The sequence below is a fragment of the Mustela lutreola genome, chromosome 9 (assembly GCF_030435805.1).
Source record: "Mustela lutreola isolate mMusLut2 chromosome 9, mMusLut2.pri, whole genome shotgun sequence".
NCBI lineage: Eukaryota > Metazoa > Chordata > Mammalia > Carnivora > Mustelidae > Mustela > Mustela lutreola.
This window is the reverse complement of record NC_081298.1, coordinates 99,632,130-99,656,565: the sequence shown is the minus strand read 5'-3', so window position 1 is coordinate 99,656,565 and position 24,436 is coordinate 99,632,130. Positions and strand designations below refer to the sequence as shown.

Below are 24,436 nucleotides of genomic sequence, written 5' to 3'. Positions count from 1 at the left end.
ACTTTCAGCTATTTCACAAAATTATCTGCTATTGTTTTGTTGATTGCATTCCTCATCATTTTTCAGGATAGAGAACTACCAAGAAAAATGATCCAGCACAGAATAATTATAATTAAGAAAATGTGAAGAATGTTAAGAAAATGTGAAGAACACTCAGGAGCGTGGATTTTCCCAAGAACACTGACAAATGAAAGACAACAGCAAAAATATTGATATTATAATACATAGAGGTGATTAAATGCTATGATAATAAATATTGGCACATCTTCCCACTATTAGTTGTCCCCCCACATCCCCAATATTAGTTTTAAAGGCAAGGATATTATTCTGGGAGTCAGGATCAACTGAGAAGTTGATTTCAGTCCTAACCCCATCGCCACATCTCATTTCACGGCACCTCCCTTTTTCCAGTCGTGCACACCAGAAAAACCAGTTATTCTCAGGTTCTTTCTTTCTTTACAACTCACATTGAATCCACTGAGAAACCCTTCAAAACAGATCTAGAATTTGATCGCTTTTGAACATTTTTTTTTTTTTTTTTTATAAACATATATTTTTTATATACATATATTTTTATCCTTTTGAACATTTTAACCATGGTCTGAGTCACCAAGATTTCTTGCTGGTAGTAGTGCAAGAGCTTGCTAATTGGTCATCCAGCTTCCATCTTCCCCTTTCCTATCTAGAACATCAGTCAGAGTGATCCTTTTAAAACTTAAGTCAGGTCATTTCACTCCTTTGTTCAATGTTTACTATATTAGTTTGCTGGGCTGCTGTAACAAAGTACCACAAACCAGGTGGCTTAAACAACATATATTATGTTCTCACAGTTCTGGCTAGAAGTCCAAAATTAAAGTGTTAGCAGGGTGGATTACTTTTACAGGGTTTAAGAGAAAAACAGTTCCAGGCATCTCTCCTAGTTTCTGATAATTTGTTGGCAGTACTTGACGTTGTTTGCTTGAGAAGCATCATCCCAGTCTCTGCCTTCATCTTCAACTGGTGTTCTTCTTGTGTGTGTTTCTTGCTCCAAATGTAGCTTTTTATAAATAAGAACAGCAGTCACATTGGATTAGTGCCCACCCTCATCTTAACCAATCACACTTGTAATGATCTTATTTCCAGATAAGGTGGTCACATTCTTCAGGTCTGGGAGTTAGGACTTCCAACAGATGACCTTTGAGGGGACACAATTCAAATCATAACACCTACCAACTCTTTTCTCACACAGTAAGAGCCTACAGGCTTACAGTGGCTTTAGTGTGATCTATTAGGGCCAGAATCCCCACTGTCCCTCTAAACTTACTTTCCAACTTCATCATTTTTCTCTAGCTACCATCTCCTCTGAGGATTGGCTGTTACCTGTACTTTAGTCTTCACTCGGATTACATATGTTGAATGTCCTGGCTCCCTTTGTATTTTTCCTTAACTGTCAGTCTGGCAACGAACCTCCCTGACCACCTAAACTAAAGATGAAACTTACCCTCCCTTTCCATAAATTCCTAATACCCTTTACCCTATTCATCCAAGTATTACCAAATTCTAACATGCTCTATTTATTATAATTTACTTTTAAAAAGTTTATTGCTTTTCATTCCCACAAAAATGTAAAATTTTTTTATCATTAATCCACTTTAAATATTGACTGCAATGCCTGGCATTAAAAAAATGGCTCAAAATAAATGAATTTAATGTTGTATCAATGGTCCTTTCTAAAGTTAGCAGTATCACATGAGAACCTGATATAGATTGACATACTATAGGACTACTCATTGTTTCATTGTTTCAACTGTATGTGGACAGAGAGGTCTCCTGGTATTAAATCTGGGTTTGGCGTACAGATATCATTTGGGATTTTTTCCTATTTATATGGGTAGAAAGAGTTTTAAAGGCAGTATATGGGAATGCATCTTATTAACTGAGGGCATCTTTAAATGTAGAAAAAGAAATGTACATGTTAAGCAATAAAAAGTAGAATTTCATAGGAAATTCATACAAAGAGGATTGGCTCACTCTTTTATGGAAATGGGACTCAATTCACATGAGCTCCCAATCATTAACAATTGATATGGAGTCACTTGATAAGTCTGAACAGATGGAAAAAGTGAACAAGAATTGTGGAATGAGTAACATGGATGGTAGAGTTATGCACAGAAAAATCGTAACTCCCGTTGATGCAGTATCTGGAAATGTCCTATTTCTTTTTCTTCCCATGTTCTGTGTCATTGAACTGTTTCATGAGATATTCAAGTATTTTTAGTAAATTGGCCTCTCCTTTCTTTTTTTATTTAAGTTAATGACATGAATTTTAAGTTAAAATTTAATTTTATGTTAAAGATTTCAAAGAAACAGAAAATAATATAACAAAAGCCCATGTTGCTCCTTACACTCCACTATTCCATCTTGGATTCCCCTTTGTTCTTATAGGCATACATATGTATATATAAAATCTATAAATATAACTTACATATAGAATCTAGAATTTAAAGTTGATTGTTTTTCCAAAGTATTCTCATGATTTGTTTTACAATATTCTGGTCTCTATTTTTTGGAAGTCTGTGATCAGTCTAATACTTGTTTTTAGATAAAATTTCTTGACTTTCTTATCATTGCTGAGATTTTTCAGTCTCATTAGGATTCTAGATATTCATTATATAATATCTCAGAATAGATATTAGAATTTGAGAGTTTGTTTGTAATCAGTTCTACTGATAAGAACAGACACTACACTTGATCTTAGCTGAAAGGCCAAGAAGTCATTCTAGAAAATTCCCAGCAATTACATCTTTCAAGTTTGCTTATGTCATTTTTTTCACATTTTCTCATTTTCTGTATTTCCTTTCCACTTCTTTTTCTTTTTCGGTGCCTACATTTTTGTTTTCCAAAAGCATTATCTGTTTATTTTTCAAAATTTCCCATTGTTTCTTCCTCAGCATGTAGTTTTTTTTTTTTTTTTTTTTTTCCCCCCAAAGGGTATCAGTTACCTTTGGAAGTTCTTTAATAGGTTTTCACATTTATCTGTTATGCTCTTTCTGACTGCTGCTTTACCATTTGAGGATCTTAGAACTTTGATCCTGCAGTCTTTTGTGCATGACTCTTGATCATAGCAGATTATTTCCCCATATCTTTCATGATTTTGTGTTGTGAGCACATGTTTTGGGGGGTGGTTAAGAGACAAGCACCTGCTCACAACTGAGTTCCTGAAATGGATCTCCTAAGAGATTAATGGTTGCTTCCTAAAAAGCACTCTGGTAATATTACCTACTTTTAACTAATCATTGTGTTAACTTACCATGTTTAGGATTCTAGATCTCCATGGGTACCATGAAATCATTCCTAAAACTGATGGTTGCACAAGTGTGGGATTATATATTTTAGGATAAATTTTATTTTCCAATGAGACCACATGAAGACAGATAAGCTTCTTTATCTTCACCCTGTGATGGAGGACGAATTTTTTTCTATTTCTCCATTTCTCTCTGGGAACAATCAACTTTGTTCAGGCATCGTAATTCCTCATGCTTGTCTGCCTACCCCATACTTGTCACTGTCTACCCTTTCTTATCACTAAGACAAAACCCTCAAGTTACTAAGACATATACTTCCCTTCATACCAATTTGCAAAGCAGCCACAGAATAAGTTTTTATACTTACACATGTGACTTTCAGTCATTTCTTTAAGTATAGTTATTTTTATTTTCATTTTCTTATTAATGTATTATTAAAATAATGTATTACTTGCTCCAGGGGTACAGGTCTGTGAATTGTCAGGCTTACACACTTCACAGCACTCACCATAGCACACACCCTCCCCTCCATACATTATTTTCATTCTGCTTATATTTTCTCTTTCATTCTTAAGATCTTAGCTTTGCTTTCAACATTTGTATTATGTATTTCTCCAGCATTTTTTCATATGGCCTTCATTCTCCATCATGCTAGTTTTCATCTTGAGAGTACATGGGAAATAACATCAATATCTGGACCTAGCATGGAGTATCTTTAAATTTGCCTCTTCAAATTTTACCTAAGTAAACAATATTTTAGAAAGATAAAACTGTGTAATGAGTGCACTATTCTTTCAATACAGGAAAATAAATTAGTTGAATGCCTTTATTTATTATTTATTTATTTATTTATTTATTTCACAGACCTGATTCAGTTCAGTGTTACCAACATCTAAAACTGCCTCTTCTCCTTTGGAAAGCTGAAACTACAAAGCTGGAGTGGGCATAATTTATGGCAAAACCAACAAACATCCTTCTGTGCAGGTGAGACTCTAGTTACAGCTTGGCTAACAACAGATGGCATTATTTTAACACAGAGAAATGCTGAGTGAGACACTGATTCTCTCTCAAGAGTAGTGACAGCCTGAGATTCTTGGCTTAAATGAGACCCTGATGATTAGAATTCATAAACCTGGACAGGAGAGAAACTCATCTACTGCCAAGTGCATAAAACACCTTTAATTACAGTCACATTGCTAAAGGTTAAATAAGCCCCATGTTACTAAAAATAAAGGGAAAAATAAATATTTTATTTCTAAAAATCTATTTGGTTTTCACCATCTTTTGTCTCAATAGTATGAAAATCCTGGGGTAAAAAAATACAGAAATGAATAATAAAGAACGCGTTGAAGTTGAAAAAAAATGAAAGCAGATTTTAAGCACATTTATTTCTTTCGGTTAGTGCTATTGGCTCTACCTCTAAAATGTGCCCAAAATCTGGCTCTGTCTTAATTCTCATTTCCTCTACTGATTTGATCCAAGACATGGCCATTTCTTACCAGTACCATTGCAATAACCTCCCACTGGTCTCCTGGCAAGCCCCATTATATTCTCAACATATAATCTTTTTTCATTTTAATTTTCAAACATACACAAAATAGAAGAATATTAAAAAATCACCATGTATCCATCACAGCCCTCAATAATAATCAACGTTTTGATAATCTTGTTTCATCTACCCCATCTTTCCTTCCTCATTTCCCAGTCCTCCAGCAATTCTTTGAAACTTGAAGTCAGATCAAAGTATTTGTTTTCTAACAACTTTCCAAAGGCTTCCAAACTCAGAGAAAGGGGGAGAAGCCCTGGCCTTTTCAGCAGCTCACATTCCTTACATAACCTTCTATTACCGGCACCATTTCACAACTTTCTTCCTCTTTCAGCTCAGGCCAGGGGGCCCCCTTGCTGTGGCTGGAAAACTGCAGCCTGCTCACATCTTAGAGATCTGCATTTGTTTGTTCACTCTGCTTAAAACTCTTTCTCTTCTCCCACTTCCCTCCGCTATACAAAGTTTTTGCAAAAGTGTAACTTTTAGGTGAGAAGTTTTCTACGCATTCCATTTAAAATTTTAATCTGCCCTAAACCACCCACCAGCATACCTTATCATCTTATTCCCTCCCCCTGCCACAATTGCCTGCTTTATTTTTCATCACAGCACTACTTTGTTTACTAATGCAGCTTTTATGTAGATACATATCTAGCTTGGTATATTAGTGGAACTTCATATATACTTTTTGAATATTAACACTGACTATCTGTTGCAGTCTTGAGTGAAGCTAAAATGCTAAGCATGTTTTAATCACTGGCATAACCTGCTATTTTTATATATTTTTAAAAACTGTTTAAACATGCAGCTGTGTTGTAGCCTAGGAGGTAAGTCAAGCCTTCCCTGTGCCTGTCAGCCATGCCACTGACAGCACTAGAAGCCTTGAGAGAAACCAACTTTTTAGGAGTATGGTATTTTGTTCCAATTAATATTGCCAAAATCTATGATGGGAGGAAAATCTGATATAATGGTAAATATTTAAGAATTAGATCTCTGAAGGAGAATAACAGATAAGATTAAAACAAGTTAATTACATAATTTTCGTGTTTTGTTTTTAAAGATTATGTATTTATTTGAGAGGGTGGGAAGAGAGAAAGAGAACACATAAGCAACGGCAGGAGAAGAGAGAGAGGGAGAGAATCCTCAATCAATCTCAATTTTGAGAGAATCCTCTAAACTCCCTCTGAGCATGGAGCCTGACACTGGCTTGATCCCAAGACCTTGAGATTATGACCTGAGCCTAAATCAAGAATCAGATACTTAGCTAACTGAGCCATCCAGGTGCCCCAAAACAAGTTAATTTCAAAAGCATATACATATACTACCACCCTAGCCAGTTTAAGCCACCAATGTGAAGTCCCAGAATATGGATTTGGGAAGAGATGTAGAGCAGTATACCATTTTTGAATGTTTCCAGTATATGTATATGACAGATTCAAGAAACCTCAAAAATCTAGAAGAGGTATCAGTAAGACATGGGCTGTGGGCCAAATTTGGATTGTCATTTATTTTTGTAAAGAAAGTTTTCTTGGACACTGCCACATCCATTCAGTCATGTATTGCCTATGTGAAAACTTTCATGCTACAAAGATAGAATTGAACAGTTGTGATAGAGACTACATAATGCACAAAACCCAAAATATTTGCTATCTGGCCCTTTACTGAAAACATTTGCTCCCACTGGCCTAGACTAAATGTTAAATGTGTTCAAATGACAAAAAGAAAGCCATAATGACTCAAGAATGGTAGATGATAATTAGATGAGAAAAGAGATGAATTCGGAAGGGTAAATGGGAAGGGTAAATGGACACCTTGTAGGCAATGAGTTTCAGTTTCTCTTAGTATAATCAACAGTGACTGAAAGGTTTTTAGCTTGACTATCACCTAATCTGATTTGCATTTTCCTGGCTATGTGGGAAGGGTACAGTGCAGGGCAAGAGTGACGTTGAGACTCCTTAAGAAGGCTGTTGACCATGTAAGAGTGACTTGGAGTAAAGCTGTTTAAGTAGAATAGGCAAGAAATGATCAGATTCAAGATACATTTGTGTATATTACAAAAGGTAATTAAAAGTTTGTTTTTTCTTTTTTTTTTTTTTTTCAGCTTTTGCCCTATATTAACCTACATTGTAGAAATCAGGCCTTGCCATTGTTTTCCATTCATATAACCCAAACCTCATCTGGCCCTGCTTAAGTACTTGGCAAATTCTTCCCCACAATACCCCTTCTCAGGCTAATTACTGGCAAAACCCAACAATATGAATTATTTGTGTGGAATACAAATATGTAACTGAGGTTACATTTCAGAGGAAAATCCCCAGCCGGCCTTTTGGGCTACTGGATAATAGAGGAGAAGAAAATGCTCTCTTTAGTTTTCATATTACTGTAATTGTAATGCAAATTTTTTGGAGACAACTCTAATTCCTTGAAGGAAAAATCAGAGAGAGAATATGTAACATACACATTTTTCTCTTTCCCCTATAAAGAGTTAGCTTGTTATGTGGCCCATTTCTTAACCCTAACTCCCACTGTCCAACCACAACAACGGAATTCCTTTATACGGACAGTGAACACTTTATTCAGAGAGTTACAAGTGGAGTGAATTTTAGTGGTCCAGGAGGCTCCAGGGCCTCCTCTCCTCTGTATCTTCTCTTGTGGGCTATTGCTGATCAATGATCTACACCATCCACTATGACACGGTATTGATCAAGATCCTAGGTAAGCATGGTTAATTAAGTGTTGGAGAGACCTAGGTTTGATTTCTAGATCTGGTGCTTTCTAGTTGCATAAACTTGTTGCACTGCCATTTCCTTACATCTCACTTCAAGGGTTTGTCATATTCATTAAATAAAATATAAGGGTCATAGAACAAGATAAACAATAGATGTGTTCATATTTGTTTTTTAAGTAAAAGATATGGCAGAATCAGAGATTTCATAAATGCTATATCAAAAGTACAGTCAGGCTAACTATTTTCATAAAAATAAGGAATATAAATTATTTTAAGATAAAAGGGAAAAAGCCAAAATGATTTATTTGGGGAGTGGGAAGAAGTTCAGTTTTCCCTTTAATAATGTCTCCTGGCTATCATCCCCATTGCAGCTCTACTCTACAATTTTCCATTCCATCTGTTTTCAACAAAATCCCACCAAGGGAAATTGCCCATAGCTTTACTCAGCAGTGAAGATACTGGGTTCTTCTAGACCTGCCTGATCTAAGAAGATAACTACTAAGCCACATGTTGCAACTGAGCACTTGAAATATGGCTAAGGCAACTGAAAGTCTTAATATTTTTTAAACAGTTTTATTCAAGTTTGATTGGCATACAAAGAATTACATAAAAATATTTATTGTGTACAATAACTGATGAATTTGGATGTATGCAAGTGGAAAGTTTGTTTTAATTTTATTTAGTTTCAATTATTTTAAAAATAACTTTAAAAACTGATACTCAGTTCAGTAATTGGAAAACTTTAAGCAGAGAACGACTTGGGTATGTCGATCTACTCAACAGTAAATTTATGAAATCTAAATGTAGGTCCTTTTTAGAAAGCAATCTTCACTCTTTTTCATTCTTTTTCTTCTTGCTCCACCAATTAGATAATGTCAAATAATCTGTCTTCAAGGTCACTAATTTTTTCTTCTGATCTAAAATAGTCAAACTCATGGAAAAGGAGAGTGGAATGGTGATTGCCAGGTGCTAGGAAGAAACGGGAAGTTGCTGTTCAATGGGTGGAACGTTTCAGTTATGCCAGATGAACAAGTTCAGAGAACTATACAACATTGCATAAGTAACAACAACACTATATTTAAAACTTTATAAAGATGGCAGATCTTATGCTAAGTGCTCTTAATTAAAAAATGAAACAACTGGATGTAGATCAAGTATTTCAGTAAAAATGTAATGTTTAAATTGAGTGTTCTCTAAATGTAAAACACACACCAGATTTGGAAGACTCAGTACAACAATTAATGTAGCAGAGCTTGATGGTAGTCTTTATGTGTTGATTATTTATGGAAATAATCATAGTTTGAATACTTTAATATAAACCAAATATATTAGTTAAAGTAATTGCAACTGTTATTTTTACTTTTTTCCAACGTAGCTATTAGAAAATTTAACATTACATTATGGCTTACATTATATTGCTCTCTCTCTATATATATATTTTCTCCATTTTCCATTTGACAATACTGCTCAACTCTTCCTAAGAGGATAAACAAGGGATTTTATCACCCATGTGCTTTAATGGAATGGATTTTTATGCCTTTTGGAATTGAAATAAGAAAGCTAATCTAGTTCAAGCTGGGATTTGAATATTGTCTACATATGTTTTGTCAAATCAAACAATCTTCAAATTTGAGGAAAAGTGGAAATTCTTCCATTAATCCTTTAATTTAATAAAGAAATCTACAGCAACACCAAAATATTCACTTTATCTTCATTGGAACAACTTCACCAAGAGGAAAATGACAATCTGTAAAGGCAGCTCATTCTATTTTATATCAATGCTATTTTTTGGAAATGTCTCATTTATAATAAAATATTAAATTTTTAGTGATTTTTCCTTCAACCTGGGAAAAATTAAGAATTGACTTAATTCATTTCTCATGTAACACACTTTATTTTTTTTTATTTTTTATTTTTTAAAGATTTATTTATTTATTTGACAGACAGAGATCACAAGTAGGCAGAGAGGCAGACAGAGAGAGAGGAGGAAGCAGGCTTCCTGCAGAGCAGAGAGCCCGATGTGGGGCTCGATCCCAGGACCCTGGGATCATGACCTGAGCCGAAAGCAGAGGCTTTAACCCACTGAGCCACTCAGGCGCCCCGTAACACACTTTAATATAGCTATCATTCTTCCCTTCTCTAAATCCTGTAACGATATTACAATATTCATTACAAGGAGCAGCCCATTCCATCCTCAAGCATTGTGCCTTCTCCTTAGACAAAGTTATGCAGGCATTCTGATCTTTTTCCCTTCTAAACCTCATTTTGCAAAGGTCTCATTATCTGGAAAATCTCATATCTAGGATTTCTATATCATCCCCCCCCATTAGTAAATAAGAACCTTCCTAACCATGAACTATGGCTCTTTTCCAAAATGGTTCATTTTTGTAATCACTGCCGTATTTTGCCTCTTAGCTGTACTGGTGATTTTTTTCTGTCTAGTCTTATGGTCTTTAGCATGATCCCTATGATCTTTTTTCTCTATTTTCCATTGATATTCCTCAAAGTGTTTTTAACCATGCTTCCATTAGTTTGGTATAACATTTTTCTTATCTTTTTTCCTCCTTAATATATATTCCCTTTCTTTATTTCTTCTTTCTTTCTGACTTTCTTAATATTAATTTTTGGTGTTCTTTAAAATCTTTCAATATTCCATAATCATTATGGAAAACATTAAAATATAACCAAAAAAAGAAAATAACGAAAAAGTATCAATAAATTTGTAATATAGATACAATCATTTTTTTTAAAGATTTTATTTATTTATTTGACAGATGGAGATCACAAGTAGACAGAGAAGCAGGCAGAGAGAGGGGAAGCAGGCTCCCTGCTGGGCAGAGAGAAGAGGAGCAGGCTCCCTGCTGGGCAGAAAGCCTGATGGAATGAGGGGCTCAATGCCAGGACCCTGGGATCATGACCTGAGCCAAAGGCAGAGGCTTTAACCCACTGAGCCACCCAGGCGCCCCTCGATACAATCATTTTAATAACTTAGATTAAATTTAGTAAATTTTTTCTCTGTAGATACACTTTCATGTACATTTTAGTAAATTTAAATGAGACTTTGCTATCCCTATAACTTGGTAACAAGTTTTATTTACTAATCAGACAAAGCAAATGACTGTAAAAACTGATAAATGTACACCTACAGTATTAGTTACTGATTATAGAACACAATTATTTAATCTATTATTCAAAATTTAGATGGTATTTTTTCTTGTTCATATGTAAGGTTGTGAGAAACACTAATTTTAACATATTTTGTGCACTTTAAAACACCTGACCTTAGGATGACTTCTCAAACATAAAATTGATGAGAGATTTGGGAATTCTTCAGCCTTTTAATATTTACTGTCAAAATGACCTCCAGAGAGATTATACCAATTTCTAATCTAACATGTTAGGTATTGAGGCATGAAGAGAACATCGTATCATTCTTGGGGTATCTGAATGGCTCAGTTGGTTAAATGTCCTACTCTTGGTTTTGGCCAAGTGTAGGACATGGTCATGATCTTGTCATGATCTCAGGGTTGTGACCTAAGTCCCACATTAGGTCCATGATGGAGTCTGCTTGAGATTCTCTCCCTCTCCCTCTTCCTTCACCTCTGCCCCTCCCCTCCTTGCATGCATGATCTCTCTCAAATAAACAAATGCAATCTTGAAAAAAAGAACGTCATATCATTCTTTTACAGCTTTACAAATCTGATAGACAAATAATAATGCTAGTTTGATATTGTTGGTTATTAATACCATCGAACATTTTTTGTTCAAATCTTTTTTGGCCACATAAAAGTCTGTGTTAGAATTGTTTTATGACTGCACATTTTTATTAGGTTGTTTTCTAGATAGATTTTATTTATTAAATATTTGATTGTAAATATTTTTATCAGTGGTAATTTGAATCCATATGCCATTTGTTATTTTAACATTTTGTTATTGCTAGATTTTCACAATTTTACTTGGTCAAGTCTCTTTCCTTTTGATAAGTTCAAATGTTTATAAAACTTTAATGAGATAATTGGTACACAATCAGGATAGAGAATGAAATTTAATATCTCAGCTAAGAAAAAAATATGGTGTGAAGATCTATACAATGGCCATATTTTATTTATACAATGGCCAAGTAATCAGCCTTTTCTTGATACCTTCACTTTAAACTAGGATATGGAAGGATGTTAAGTGAACATTATAGAAATCTTTTTTTATTTGCCATATTGGGGAAGTTCTCCCCAATAATTCTCTCTAGTATACCTTCTGCTCCCCTCTCTCTTTCTTCTTCTTCTGGAATCCCAATTATTCTAATGTTGTTTCGTCTTATGGTGTCACTTATCTCTCGAATTCTCCCCTCGTGGTCCAGTAGCTGTTTGTCCCTCTTTTGCTCAGCTTCTTTATTCTCTGTCATTTGGTCTTCTATATCACTAATTCTTTCTTCTGCCTCATTTATCCTAGCAGTGAGAGCCTCCATTTTTGATTGCACCTCATTAATAGCTTTTTTGATTTCAACTTGGTTAGATTTTAGTTCTTTTATTTCTCCAGAAAGGGCTTTTATATCTTTCGAGAGGGTTTCTCTAATATCTTCCATGCCTTTTTCGAGCCCGGCTAGAACCTTGAGAATTGTCATTCTGAACTCTAGATCTGACATATTACCAATGTCTGTATTGATTAGGTCCCTAGCCTTCGGTACTGCCTCTTGTTCTTTTTTTTGTGTTGAATTTTTCCGTCTTGTCATTTTGTCCTGAGAAGAGTATATGAAGGGGCAAGTAAAATACTAAAAGGGTGGCAACAACCCCAGGAAAGTATGCTTTAAGCAAATTAGAAGAGATCCCAAATCGTGACGGGGGAGAAAGGGGATAAAAAGAGGTTCAAAAAGGAAGAAAGGAAAAAAAAAAAAAAAAAAGAAAGTAAAGAATTAAAAAAAAAAAAAGAAAACACCTAAGAAAAATATAAAAAAGAAAAAATATATATATTAGATAAACTAGTAAAAAATCGTTAAAAAAGAAAAAGGTAACAGTTAAAAAAAAATTTACCTGAAGGCGAGAAAAAAAACAAAAAATGAAAAAGAAAAAAATTAAATTAACCGCAAGACTAAAAAAAATCACAGGGAAAAAGCCATGAGTTCTGTGCTTTGCTTTCTCCTCCTCTAGAATTCTGCTGCTTTCCTTGGTATTGAAACCGCACTCTTTGGTAGGTGAACTTGGTCTTGGCTGGATTTCTTGTTGATCTTCTGGGGGAGGGGCCTGTTGTAGTGATTCTCAAGTGTCTTTGCCCCAGGCGGAATTGGATCAGAGCAGAAATCAATGAAATAGAAACCAAAAAAACAATAGAACAAATCAACGAAAGTAGGAGCTGGTTCTTTGAAAGAATTAATAAAATTGATAAACCCCTGGCCCGACTTATCAAAAAGAAAAGAGAAAGGACCCAAATAAATAAAATCATGAATGAAAGAGAAGAGATCACAACTAACACCAAAGAAATACAAACTATTATAAGAACATACTATGAGCAACTCTACGGCAATAAATTTGACAATCTGGAAGAAATGGATGCATTCCTAGAAACATATAAACTACCACAACTGAACCAGGAAGAAATAGAAAGCCTGAACAGACCCATAACCAGTAAGGAGATTGAAACAGTCATTAAAAATCTCCAAACAAACAAAAGCCCAGGGCCAGACGGCTTCTCAGGGGAATTCTACCAAACATTTAAAGAAGAACTAATTCCTATTCTCCTAAAACTGTTCCAAAAAATAGAAATGGAAGGAAAACTTCCAAACTCATTTTATGAGGCCAGCATCACCTTGATCCCAAAACCAGACAAGGATCCCATCAAAAAAGAGAGCTATAGACCAATATCCTTGATGAACACAGATGCGAAAATACTCAACAAAATACTAGCCAATAGGATTCAACAGTACATTAAAAAGATTATTCACCACGACCAAGTGGGATTTATTCTAGGGCTGCAAGGTTGGTTCAACATCCACAAATCAGTCAATGTGATACAACACATCAATAAAAGTAAGAACAAGAACCATATGATACTCTCAATAGATGCTGAAAAAGCATTTGACAAAGTACAGCATCCCTTCCTGATCAAAACTCTTCAAAGTGTAGGGATAGAGGGCACATACCTCAATATCATCAAAGCCATCTATGAAAAACCCACCGCAAATATCATTCTCAATGGAGAAAAACTGAAAGCTTTTCCGCTAAGGTCAGGAACACGGCAGGGATGTCCATTATCACCACTGCTATTCAACATCGTACTAGAGGTCCTAGCCTCAGCAATCAGACAACAAAAGGAAATTAAAGGCATCCAAATCGGCAAAGAAGAAGTCAAATTATCACTCTTCGCAGATGATATGATACTATATGTGGAAAACCCAAAAGACTCCACTCCAAAACTGCTAGAACTTATACAGGAATTCAGTAAAGTGTCAGGATATAAAATCAATGCACAGAAATCAGTTGCATTTCTCTACACCAACAGCAAGACAGAAGAAAGGGAAATTAAGGAGTCAATCCCATTTACAATTGCACCCAAAACTATAAGATACCTAGGAATAAACCTAACCAAAGAGACACAGAATCTATACTCAGAAAACTATAAAGTACTCATGAAAGAAATTGAGGAAGACACAAAGAAATGGAAAAATGTTCCATGCTCCTGGATTGGAAGAATAAATATTGTGAAAATGTCTATGCTATCTAAAGCAATCTATACATTTAATGCAATTCCTATCAAAGTACCATCCATCTTTTTCAAAGAAATGGAACAAATAATTCTAAAATTTATATGGAACCAGAAAAGACCTCGAATAGCTAAAGGGATATTGAAAAAGAAAGCCAACGTTGGTGGCATCACAATCCCGGACTTCAAGCTCTATTACAAAGCTGTCATCATCAAGACAGCATGGTACTGGCACAAAAACAGACCCATAGATCAATGGAACAGAATAGAGAGCCCAGAAATAGACTCTCAACTCTATGGTCAACTAATCTTCGACAAAGCAGGAAAGAATGTCCAATGGAAAAAAGACAGCCTCTTCAATAAATGGTGCTGGGAAAATTGGACAGCCACATGCAGAGAAATGAAATTGGACCATTTGCTTACACCACACACGAAAATAGACTCAAAATGGATGAAGGACCTCAATGTGCGAAAGGAATCCATCAAAATCCTTGAGGAGAACACAGGCAGCAACCTCTTCGACCTCAGCCGCAGCAACATCTTCCTAGGAACAACACAAAATGCAAGGGAAGCAAGGGCAAAAATGAACTATTGGGATTTCATCAAGATCAAAAGCTTTTGCACAGCAAAGGAAACAGTTAACAAAATCAAAAGACAACTGACAGAATGGGAGAAGATATTTGCAAACGACATATCAGATAACGGACTAGTGTCCAGAATCTATAAAGAACTTAGCAAACTCAACACCCAAAGAACAAATAATCCAATCAAGAAATGGGCAGAGGACATGAACAGACATTTCTGCAAAGAAGACATCCAGATGGCCAACAGACACATGAAAAAGTGCTCCATATCACTCGGCATCAGGGAAATACAAATCAAAACCACAATGCGATATCACCTCACACCAGTCAGAATGGCTAAAATCAACAAGTCAGGAAATGACAGATGCTGGCAAGGATGCGGAGAAAGGGGAACCCTCCTACACTGTTGGTGGGAATGCCAGCTGGTGCAACCTCTCTGGAAAACAGCATGGAGGTTCCTCAAAATGTTGAAAATAGAACTGCCCTATGACCCAGCAACTGCACTATTGGGTATTTACCCTAAAGATACAAACGTAGTGATCCAAAGGGGCACGTGTACTCGAATGTTTATAGCAGCAATGTCCACAATAGCCAAACTATGGAAAGAACCTAGATGTCCATCAACAGATGAATGGATCAAGAAGATGTGGTATATATACACAATGGAATACTATGCAGCCATCAAAAGAAATGAAATCTTGCCATTTGCGACAACATGGATGGAACTAGAGCGTATCATGCTTAGTGAAATAAGTCAGGCGGAGAAAGACAACTATCATATGATCTCCCTGATATGAGGAAGTGGTGTTGCAACATGGGGGCTTAAGTGGGTAAGAGAAGAATCAATGAAAGAAGATGGGATTGGGAGGGAGACAAACCATAAGTGACTCTTAATCTCACAAAACAAACTGAGGGTTGCTGGGGGGAGGGGGTTTGGGAGAAGGGGGTGGTATTATGGACATTGGGGAGGGTATGTGCTTTGGTGAGTGCTGTGAAGTGTGTAAACCTGGTGATTCACAGACCTGTACCCCTGGGGATAAAATTATATGTTTATAAAAAATAAAAAATTATATTAAAAAAAAAGAAATCTTTTTTTAATACTGTTATCTTCTTGCATGCATATATTAAAATCAGAGCTATAGCCTAAATTAATGTTTATTTAAAAAATATTTTTGTTTATTTCTGTTCCTGTCAAATTAATAATAAACTTTTGGGTAAACTATTATATAATGCTAAAAACTTGTTATTCAGATGAAATCTGCATTAGCCAGGCATGATCATCTATAGGCATTAATGCTTAGAGATTCTTTGAGGTAATCAATATATTTTGCTATAATTACAGAAGCCAAAATTCTTTAGTTATCCATAAATTGTGTTCTTGAAGGACACATACAATAGATAAAATATCAATGAAATATAGAACTTTTAATATCTTCTGTGGATCATAACCTATGTTTGCAATGTTAAAGAAATGACTGTCACTGTAAAAACTTAAGCTTGACCACCTACAACTAAATGGCCCCTGTTTAATGTTTTATAATCTAAAATCCAATTGTAAAAGTTGAAATATATAAAAAAGACAAAGGTCAATATTCTTGCAAATTGTATCTTAAAACTTGCAGTTAGTCTTGTACATAAGGCAATTATCTTTTACCATTTATTAGATTCTCATAAACATAATAACCTCTTGTTACTTACCCTTTCTGTTATTTAATACTCCTATTTTTATTATTTCATTAAGGTCTTATTTCCTGTCTTTATCATTGGAAAAACCATTGAATGGAAGTGAGAAATAGTGAAATACTCAGATGTAGTGTGAGAACTAAAAGAGTGATTTACAGAATCTACAGTAGAAGAGTTATATTAATAATACTGAATGTCATAGAATCATAATAAAAAGTAAGCACTAGAAAGGCCCCCACTGGATCTAAGACTTCGATTCTTGTCTGAATCCAGAATTGGTCATAGCTTTCACAATGCCATTAGAATAATCTTTTAAACATACAAATTAGATTACATTACACTTCCTTCCTCCAATTGTCTTTCATCTCCTCTAGGACAGTATCCAAATCCTAAGCTTTACAATAAGGGCATCCCTTAATGGTTCATCTCTTCAATCTTATTCATCAGCACTTCCAAGTTATATTTTTTTCCCTTTCTAGTACCAACAGAACTATGTACAACTCTCTAACTATAATATGCATCAATTAATCTCAATATTTTATTTCCCCCACTTTTTTTTCTGTAGAAAGCATATTTATTTTTTTAATTTAAATTCAATTAGCTCACATATAGTACATCATTAGTTTTTTTTTTAAAGATTTTATTTATTTATTTGACAGAGAGACAGTGAGAGAGAACATGAGTGAGAAGGTCAGAGAGAGAAGCAGACTCCCCGTGGAGCTGGGAGCCCGATGCAGGACTCAATCCCAGTACTCCGGGACCATTACCTGAGCCGAAGGCAGTCATCCAACCAACTGAGCTACCCAGGCGTCCCTACATCATTAGTTTTAAATGTAATGTTGCATATAACACCTGTGCTCATCATATCACCCACTTACCCAAACCTCTCAACCACTTTCCTTTCCACAGCCCTCTGTATCTCAGAGTCCAGAGTCTCTCATAGTTTGTCTCCATCACTGATTTCTTTCCATGCAGTTTCCCTTTCTTCCTCTATGGTCCTCTGTGCTATTCCTTATATTCCACATATGAGTGAAGCCTTATGATAATTGTCTTTCTCTGATTGACTTATTTCACTTAGCATAATACCCTCCAGTTCCAACCACATCGATGTAAATGGTAGGCATTCATCCTTTCTGATGGCTTAGTAATGTTCCATTGATAAATGAACCACATCTTCATTATCTATTCATCTATTGAAGGACATCTCAGCTCCTTCCACAGTTAGGCTATTGTAAACATTGCTATGAACACTGGGGTGCATGTGCCCCTTCTTTTCATTACATCTGTATCTTTGGGGTAAATACCCAGTAGTGCAATTGCTGGGTCATAAGGTAGCTCTATTTATAACTTCTTGGGGAACCTCCATACTGTTTTACAGAGTGGCTGTACCAGCTTGCATTTCCACCAACAGTGTAAGAAGGTTCCCCTTTCTCCACATCCTCACCAACGTTTGTTGTTCCATGTCTTGTTAATTTTAGCTATTCTAACTGGTGTAAGGTTATATCTCATTTGTGGTTTTGTTTTGTATTTCACTGATGACAAGTAATGTGGAGCATTTTTTTCCATTTGTCTGTTGGCCATTTGTATATTTTCTTTGGAGAAATGTCTGTTCATGTCTTCTGCTCATTTCTTGACTGGATTCTTTGTTTTTGGGGTGTTGAGTTTGGTAAGACCTTTATAGATCTCGGACACCAGCCCTGTTATGTCATTTGCGAATATCTCCTCCGATTCCATAGGTTGCCTTTTAATTTTTTCACTGTTTCCTTTGCTGTGCAGAGCTTTTTCATCTTGAAGAAGTCCCAACAGTTCATTTTTGCTTTCATTTCCTTTGTCTTTAGAAGTGTCTTGAAGAAGTTCCTGTGGCTGAGGTTGAAGAAGTTATTGCCTGTGTTCTCCTTTAGGCTTTTGATGGATTCTTTTCTCACATTTAGGTCTTTCATACATTTTGAGTTTATCTTTGTGTATGGTGTAAGAGAATGGTCCAGTTTCATTCTTCTGCACATGGCTGTCCAACTTTCCAGCACTATTTATTGAACAATCTCTATTTTCTTCCAAAGGAAAGCTTCCAGACTCATTCTATGAGACCAACATTACCTTGATCCCCAAACCAGACAAAGACTCCCACTTCTAATCTGCCCTAAAAATTCATCTGTGCATCCATGCTTTAGAGGGTTTTTATCTGTGAAACATTTCCTGATATCCTCGGGCCCTAGAAAAGTTAATCACAGTTTTCTCTCCCTTCCTGTTATCACTTTTACCTTCACCCCTCTAATCCCACTGTACTTATCATTCTTTGGTTAGATTTGTCTCTCATAATAGACTGCAAACTGTTTTAGAGCAGGAATCGTGACGTATTAATCTTTGTATCTACAACACTTAACATAGTGCTTGGCATATAGGAAGCATCTAATAAATATTTGTTGATAAATAAGAAATAAATGAATGAATAAATAAATGAGAAAGTAACTGCTCTTAAAGACCTTGGGAAAATAAAATGACTTTTGAACTAATCCAAGCTATATGAATAGCACACACAATTTGGTCTTCAATGTTCCTTTGCCACAAAATTTGATTTAATGTCAAGTGAGGAAAGTAGCTATGGTGGCTTATTTCATTAACTAAGCATTTTGGGGGCCAAAAGAAAGCAGATGTGACCATTTAGGAGGGTATTTATCTTACAAAGGGCATTAGGACTGTAGAGAAAAGGCTATGAAATCACTCTTTTCAAAGAACTCAGAAGTGAATTGACAAGGGGTTTAGTAAGTGGCAATTTCGTAGCTGGCTGTGTTCCTCCAGTTTGTCATTGTCACTGGAGAAGTTGCCAAACCACAGCTCTATCCCAGGATGAAATTAAATAAAATCTGGTTAACTGAAAATATTCAATATTCGCAAATTTGTAGAGACACTTATAGCTATACCCCAAGTTAAAATGCCAGGTTGATTGCATTCCAATCATAAATTAACAAGTGTTATTATTAGTTGTTCCAGTAAAATAGAATTTACATTACCATAGATGTTAGACACTCTCTAAAGATAAGAAAATATTCCTTTCCTTTCTTTTTACTCAAACATGATCATCAACAAAAACTTTAGAGGAGAGTAGTACATGTATAAAATTTGAAAATAATATTGTTATTAAAACAAAATAAATTAATTGTGTGAAGAATTACCATTAATATAGAAATAAAGGGACATGGATTAAGAGTAAAGGGCTTCTGTATCTGTTCTGTCTCCTATCATTTCAAACTGGCATCCTAAATAGTATTCTTAACTAGATTCAATGTAGAACTAAATTGTATTAAATGACAAATCCTTGGTTTTTTAATTGTCCTCTTTTTCTCTTGGCTAAAAGCTTCTGTGGTAGAGATAAAACCCCAGCAAACTGCATTTTTTTCCTTCTCATCAGTAAGTTCAGGTAAACGGATGTTGCATTTTCTTGGGACTCCTTTTTGCTTCTTTGCCAGGAAAGGTAAGGAATAACAATTCTGCCTATCTACATGAAAAATTGCAATGTGGGAAGATAATTTATGGAAATATTAATGTTTATGTATTTTTTCTTACAGGTCTCTTCCTTTCCTATCAAGAAGATAGATGGACCCTTTTGGAATCCTTGCCTGTAGGACTGGGTGGGTCTGACAAGGCTCAGGCATTATGCTTACGGAGGGAAGGAAATAGACAGAAATAGAAATTTAATAGTTGGGTATTTCAGAGACCAGGTGGGAATTAAGATGTTCAAATTCTGTGAGCAAAGAAGCCTATATCCAGGCCCAGGATGCTGGTGAGGAGGCACAACCTTGAAAATTCAAGGAAATCCCTCCAAGGTAGGATCATAATTTTGTCCTCAAGCTTATCATGAAAGTGACACAACTCTTCAAGCAAGGAAGATCTCTTTGATAATGCCATCTTAGAAAAGGAAGATATTAGTAGCTATTGTGGTGGTAGGGACATATATGTAACTTCAGGAAGGATGAAGTAACTCCTTAAAAGTTACTGAGTGTAGACAACCTACCATTCTCATAGAATGAAGGGTATTCTCACATCGGTGCTGATGAAGATGGAAGGGTGCTAAGGAAATGTTAATTCAGGGCATTCTCCTTCTCCTATACCACACCTTTTTTTTTTTTTTTCTTGTTTTCCAAACTTTGTATCTGTTCTATGATTTTATTCTCTCCCAGATTCCTGGATACAAAGTATTTCTTTCCAACCTAGTACCCTGTGTCAGATGATATGGCTTTGTAAATAATATAGAAATATGTCAGGATGATGCCTGAGGAATGGCACCCAGGCATCCTGTAGCAGAACTGTCCTTAGGAGGCATATTGACTTCTCACCTAGCCCAGGATTTTGGAATATCACTGGGCAGAATTTCCATGCTCTCCAAGGACTAATCTATATCTATATCTATAACTATGTCTATATCTATATCCATCTATACCTATATCTGTATCTATATCTATCTATGTATAAATGCACTTAGTAGATTAAAAAAAACACAAATATGCTCATATAATTGTGCCTGTGAGTTGCCATACATACATTGAGAAACCATAATACATGTAAATTAATAAATGACAATCATGCTGATATTTATATTATTAGTATTATGATTTGTTCATTTAAACTATTTTTAGCAATTCCTGACACAATGGAGTTGTATAAGAAAAGATTTCAGGGCAGAATTTTAGGGCAAAAGTGTAGCATCTCAATCAAGAACTATATAGATTTTGATAAGACCAAATTATTTATCTAGGTCATTTTTATCTGGCTGTGTCCATCTGGATGACCAAAACCTCAGAATGAAAGCAGTCAGACAGGAATTTTTTTGTTTGTACATTAGTATTCTAAATGTCTCAAGCAGCTTTCTATTTTATAGAGTGACAAAATTATATACTGAGCATAATAAGGTTTCTATTTGGTAAACTTAATTCTATTCCACATGTATTTGTACATAACTTACTATGCTCTAGGTGCTAAACTCAGTGCTGGGGTTTCAGTGGTTAAAGTCACAGATCTTTCTGACATGAAGCTGCAAGTTTAACAAGAACTATAAATGTAACTATCATCATAAATTTAATCATAATTACAAATATATGGCAATTATAACTGTGACTGTAATTATGACTATAAATATACCTATAATTATAGCATTTACTATTTAAAATTATTTATAACCACTAATAAAGGATCTGCAGAAAATTTTGTGTCTGTTATCACACCAGGAATTAGAGATAACCCTTAATAATTGGATAAGGGGATGTTCTAGTTAGGGAGTATTCTGTTTGGAAAAGGTATATTTGTTTTACATACCCTTACATACCCTTCCTCACTTGTCCCATGTGTCTGTACTGCCTCTTGCTTTGGAGCACTCATTGCTAAACACTGGTGACTTTTAAACTCTGCTTGTTTAACTCCACTAACAATTCCAGGAGCTACTGTGTGATGATCTCAGATAAAAATATTTTATTTTTAGGGTCTCTGTAGTAAAAGCAATGTTTTTTCATTGGAATCCATGTTAACTACTTCCTGTGTCTGAGAAGGATATGATGAACCCCTTTGCATGAGAAGAACTACCTCTTGTTTAAAGTCAGGACTGAAAACTAGGTGTTTCCTTTAGTAACAGTAAAATATCTCCCATGTGGCACTGATAGTATCCACTTGGATGGTAGTTTTAATAAAATTTAGTCTCTATTCTAAATATTACTGAAGGTCACATATGACTTGCCTTTGTTTTAGGCCTCATAAACACAATTTGATGTGCTCATGACCTCTGATAAAGAGAGCAGACTTCAGGAAAATTGAAACATTAGTTTATATGGGTTGAAAGTCAAAGCTTGATTATCACAGTCTGCATTTTAAAAGATTGGTTTGCTTCCAAGATAAAAACACCAAATAAAAGGAGAGACAGTTATATGTGACAACTGAAAGTCCAGGCTTGAGTAATTGAAGTTCAAATTAGAGAAAAAAACACAATTGTAATAATGACTTACAGTTTACAAGATGCTTTTACATAACATCCTCTTTAATGTAAAGAGCAAAAGAGTATACAAAAAGTGGCAAAAGAAAGCATATATAGATTGGAAGGGAGAGAATGCATTGGATAGAGGTGGTCAACGAAGGACAAACAATGTTCAAGTAAATTTAAGGGGAAGAACATATCAAGTAAAAAAGAACTGTGCACAAACCTATGGCAGGAAATCCAAACTCTGTATAGTAGAATGCATAGTACAGTTTACATAGGGTTTTATAGAGGGTATAAATAATCAAATTCTGCTGTTAAAAGAGATAACCAGTAAAAAATAAGCCAGAAATATTTACTTCAGATTATTTATAACCCATGAATGCCTGACTAAAGAATTTGGTTGTTACTCTCTTGGTTAATGGTTTTTAAACTTTTATTTTGTTATTCTTGCACTTTTTTTTTTGTAGTTTTAAAGCTTCTTTTTGAAAGAATGTTTATGTAGAACTACATACCATGAGAGAAGAAGAGAGGCAGGAAGAACTTGGGAGAGAGAGAAAGAGAGAGAGGCTGGTTAAAGCAGCATAGAGGATAGAGTCCTGCCTTCTTAGCCACTACTGAAATGGCCCTAAGTCATACTGATGTAACTTTAGGACTCCACAGAACATAGTTTGAAAATCACTACTCTAGGTAATTAAAAGTTATTGATAATTTTTGTGTGGGTGTGAAAAAATTACTGTAATTAATGAAATGAAAACGGATTTTTCTAAGACCACTAAAGAAAGGAGAAATTCCCAGTAGACTTCAAAGCTTCCTTTCCCACAGGCTAATTGCACCTACTGTGGGCCAACCACCAGGGAGCACATCTTTCTCAACAACTGCTCTTTACAACCATAGAAATGGCACACACTAACTCTCTGCCAACTTGACAGCTACTTTTACTGAGGATGAGAGTATAATGCAAGAGAAATAAATACAAAGAATATTTTTAAATCTACATTGCTTTGTCTTACTTCAGGTTGTGACTTATTACAAGGACCTCTTCCTTCCTGGCTCCCAGTCTTCCTTCATACAATGGATTCAATTTTACCACCCCCACAAAATGGTGCCCATCTGGATATCTGTCTCCCTCAAAGCACCAAGAATTCCAAGAGACAGTGATAGTTCCAGAGAATCAGGAAGTATCCTGCCCTACTGTGTGCTGTTTACCTTCTCAGTTTCCATTTCCTTCTCTGATAACTGAGTATTTAGAATTAATTTCACAAATGCCGGAAGCTTCATCATTTAAAATCAGCTGTTAATAGCTTCAACTTACAGGTCCTCTCAGACAAACCATTATCTCAGTATGATTCATTTCCAAAATTCATTCACCACACAAAATATACATAAAATATAAAACGTGGGGTTTTAAGGGTGTCTGGATGCTTTGATCAGTTGAAGGGCCAGCTCTTGGTTTTGGTTCAGGTTATGATTTGGGTTGTGGGACTGAACCTCACGTCAGGCTCTGTGCTTACTAGGGAGTCTGCTGGAGGACTGTCTCTCTTCCTTCTTCCCCCACCCCCCTGCCTCTCTTTCCCAAATAAATAAATCTTTTTAAAAAGTACCTTTTTATTAAGTAGAGGTAACCGAAGACAAGGAAATATTACTCCAGGAAAGCATCAAGAGTCCAGAGAAATAAGAGCGTTAACTAATGTTATTGTAGCAGAAGTGGGAGGAAAAGTATGGACAGAGTTCTATATCCAAAGAAGAATGGGCGGATTTAGTGGCTGAGGAGACATGAGTTAGTGACGGTGATAAAAGCAAACAAATGCTCAGAGACTGTCAACCCTGAAGGCTAGAAGAAAGGGATGTCAACTTTACAAATGAGAAATTCAGGACAGTGAAAAAGTTTATATGAAAGTGATTTTAGGTTTAAATATGTTGATGACTTTGAGGCATTGGTGAGAAGTCCAGACAGAAATGTCTTTC

General features: G+C 35.4%; 1 pseudogene; it reads right to left on the bottom strand.

Moving 5' to 3' along the window:
* Positions 1 to 2,629: 2,629 nt before the first annotated feature.
* On the bottom strand, positions 2,630 to 2,757 carry LOC131808765 (U2 spliceosomal RNA; annotated as a pseudogene).
* Positions 2,758 to 24,436: the final 21,679 nt, after the last annotated feature.